The sequence below is a fragment of the Volvox carteri genome, assembly GCF_000143455.1.
Source record: "Volvox carteri f. nagariensis unplaced genomic scaffold VOLCAscaffold_55, whole genome shotgun sequence".
NCBI classification, from domain to species: domain Eukaryota; kingdom Viridiplantae; phylum Chlorophyta; class Chlorophyceae; order Chlamydomonadales; family Volvocaceae; genus Volvox; species Volvox carteri.
Window position 1 is genome coordinate 96249 of NW_003307598.1, and position 4097 is coordinate 100345.

The window sequence follows — 4097 nt, forward strand, 5'->3', positions numbered from 1 at the left end:
GGTCAGCGGCGGCCGGGTCAGCGGCGCAGGATCACATCCTGTACGGCTCCGCGCCACCAGCTATCATACCGGCTGTGGTGCCAGCAGCGGCGACGCCGCCGCCAGCAGGCGGTGACGCGATATCCCCTTATGTCGCATCCCGTATTAAGAGCCGGCCCCGACGGTACTCCTTGGGCACGTACACACCGATGGATAGTTTAAGAGTGGAGGCCGTGGCGGAGGTAGCGGCGTCAGGAGTGACGACAGGGAGACGTACGGCAGCGCTGGCGGAAGAGGGCGCGTGGCCAAGACGCATGACGGGTGATGGGCTAGTGGACGCGATGGGCAGTGCCTGCGGCCCCCAGGACAGATCCGCCAGCTCGCTGTGGCATCATCACGCTGCGTTCGAACCCCGGTCCGCTTCCGCTGATGGAGGTGTGCCAGGCGACGTCGCCAGCCTCCGGGGCAGCGCCTCGACCTCTTCGCACTTGCGGAAGCTGCTCCACGGCGCACTACTACACGGGCTCTCGCCTCTGTCGCCGGGTGAACATGCCTTCACGCCAGCCTCGTTTGGGAGTAGGAGCCGGAGTGGGATGGGTGGCAGTGGCCGCGTCAGCGACAGTGCTGGCGATGACAAAGATGCCTCACAAAGACCGCGCGGCATTAGCACTGCCAGCGGCGGCGCCGCCGATGGCGGCGGAAGCGGTGATAACGCCGTGCCGCCTTCCTCCGTCAGGCCTCAATCGCCAGGTTCGGCCTCACCGGAACTCGCAATTTTGTCCCCCCCCGTTGTTGCGCTGGCGTCGCCCTTTGGAGAGACTCAATGGATTCGCAACGTCGCGGACGTTGCCGTCGCCGGCGCAGTTGCCAGAACGGCCAGCAGCCGTAGCTTCAGGATGGCCCGCCCAGCCCCGGTAGTCCCTGTGCCATCCGGCAGCCACAGCAGCGACAACAGCCATAACGCTGCTGATGTTTGCTTGGACGTTGCTACGGTGGCTGCGGATCCGTCCTATCAACCCCCAGCTAAGGTTGGAAACACTACCGAAGCGGCTGTACGATCCATGCTGGGATACGGCGAAGAAGAAGAGGGGGATTCAGCAGCAGCACCGTTCTACAACGGCCCATCCGTGGCAGACGAGGTCACAACTTTGCGTGGTATCATTAATCCCCTGGCTCGCGTGATTGAGGAGGGGGAGGAGGAGGAGGCGGAGGACCAGGCGGAGGAGGAGAACTGTGGAGATGGCGAGGGAGAGGACGGTTGGGCGCCCGCAGGGCCGCTGGATCGATGGCGAGCTGCAGGTAATGGACCCGACCACCGCAACACCCGGGTGCCCTCCACAGACTTCCCCGAATCTACTGCGGACACCTCCGCCATCATCTCCACCGCCACCGCCGGCAACGATGCCGCTGACGCCTACAATCACGGCGACGTCTACATGACGGAAAATGCTTCTAATGAGAATCGAACCCATGTAGCGAGGCGCCCATCGCTCGCAGGATCCAGCTCGGACATCCAAGCCGCCCGACGCTTCTGGACCGAGCTTAACGCATCCGCCGCCGCTGCAGCGTCGGCGACCGGAGGGTCCCCCGTAAGCCGCCCGTTCCCAGGTTCCGGTCTGGCGTCTTCCACCTCCAGCGGCAGTGGGTACCTGTACGCTTTGGATCGGTTCGAGTTGGAAACCAGGCCCGAGTACGTGCAACAGCCAACCAGAACTCGCCACACCTCCCCCGGTACACCTGAGGATCCGTACGAGGGATCTGCACTATCGCAGCGCAGTATTCCCCACAGTGCGGCAGCGGCAGCGGCAGCGGCAGCGGCGTTTCAGCGTTCCAACGCCTTCCACAAACCTGGCTCGATGGATTCATCCCGGCCCAGAGTCCTGCCGTTGCCGGACTCCTTCACCATGACGTCCGCGGCTGGCTTGACTAAGTGGAGCGGCAGTACCAACGCCGCCGGCAGCGGCGGCAGTAGCAACGCCAGGCGAAACCGCGGCTACAGCCTCGCGGTGACCCCTAGTACTAGCAGCTGGGGTGTTCCATCGCGCGGCGGCGGCGGCGGCGGCGGCGGTCCCCGTATGAGTCTCGCCGGGTCCTTAACGACCGCGTTCGGACGCAGCGGCGGCGGCGGTTATGGTTCCGGAGCGTCGTCTACGTCTTTGTCGTCCTCAGCGGCGGCAGCGTCTGCGGCGCAAGGGTTGGGGGCCACTTCCCCGCGGGGGGCCCGGAACATGGTGTTTGGCCCTTGGTCTCAGGTGTACGACACCCCTGCCGCGTTGACGCACGAACGGTTTAGTCACCGCCACGCGGTGGGCCGCGAAGCTGCGCCAAGTGCGTCACCATCAGGCGCTGCACCGAGCCTCGTCCCCCGGGTGATTGTCTCTGAGCGCGGGGCGGCGGCGGCGGCGGCGGCGGCTGCTCCGCCCACGCCGTTGTCGTCCAGCAGCGCAAGCAACTTGACGGGTAGACCCGACGGTACAGCCAGGTACGACACTCGTACTCACGCCGCCAGCGGAAGGGATTCCATGGGTCGATGATGTAGATGATGATGATGTAGATGATGATGATGTAGATGATAGTATCGGTGTTACAGCTGTTACAGCTTGCAGTCCCATCCTGCGGTAGTTGGAGGGTAGTTGGAGGGTAGTTGGAGGGTAGTTGGAGGGTAGTTGGAGGGCGTTGGGCCCACCAGGGCCGCGGGAGCTGTTGGTAGGAGCGCCGGAATCTAGTTATTTGGCAAAAAACAAGGGGTGCATGCATGCATACATGCACCTTGCGGGATTGCCTTTGCTCGCTGCCAATTTCACCAGGCCTCTTGGAGCGCTGCTTTGTATTGCTACATCCTTGTGCTTGGAGAATCAATGGGCGGCTAAACAATGGGCTGCTTCGTGAGAAGAGCGTCAATAATCCCCCGGGATGAACCGGGCGGTCCATTTATGTTTGATCTCTGCATCTCTGGCTTCTGGATGGATGGATGCATGGATGCATGCGCATATACGGAGCTAATGAGCACAGACCGGCTGCTGATGCTTCTCCTGATGTGGAGAGGCGGGAGGTGAATGCCGCGGGGCTGTTGCGACTGCTGTTGGTGTTGGTGTTGGTGTTGCTACTGCTGCTGTTGGCGGGAGTGGGAGTGGGAGTAGGAGTAGGAGTGGGAGTGGGAGTAGGAGTAGGAGTGGGAGTGGGAGTAGGGGGGTAGGGGCCGTGGAGTAGCAAGCAGGGCTGGGTGCTAGATACGCGCAGAGTAAAGAACGCGAATGCAATGATGGTGGGGCGAAAGCGGCTTTCGGGGCAATATGGAGGCTGTATGCACCTTTCCAAGCGCGTACGGAAGCCTTCCACGTACACTGTGCTGAACGTCTGCTTGGCGGCGGCGACTTTGCATGTTTGCAAGCATCGCCAAGCAAGGACGTTTAAAGTAAGGCGGCGTATATGCGTATATGACTCACATGGCAGCCATCTTTTGGTTCTGAACAGCGCGAGAAGTGTGCTGCAGCTGGTTTATTTGCAGAGCCATATCATACATGCGAGAACATACGGTCCGTGTGGTTGCACATTGCTGTACATCTTCGATTCGGACGGGCGCCATGCATGCGTGGGGAAGGTAGCAGGTGCAGGTGCCTTGGGTGTGTTATAATCTATCTATGGGCAAACTCATCATTATGAGGCGTATTTGGAGTTCGGAAATTTCAGGGGCTTATTACGTACTTGGGTCTTTTTTTCAATCGGTAACGCCTTACTTTCCATAGCAAAAAAAGCAGCCGTACATAGTACGGCACACATATGCGTAATTTGCGCTAAGGCGCTCTGCCGCCAGCATTTAACGAGGCTTTTTCAGCGGCCAGCTATACTACTCCACAGCAGTATAGGTCTCTGCCACTACTCTGAACAGCAGAGCGCGCTTGAGGAGCGAGGGAACGGTTCATGTGTATGTGTGTGTATATGTGTATATGTGTATGTGTGTATGTGTGTATGTGTGTATGTGTGTATGTGTGTATGTGTGTATGTGTGTATGTGTGTATGTGTGTATGTGTGTATGTGTGTATGTGTGTATGTGTGTATGTGTGTATGTGTGTATGTGTGTATGTGTGTATGTGTGTATGTGTGTATGTGTGTATGTG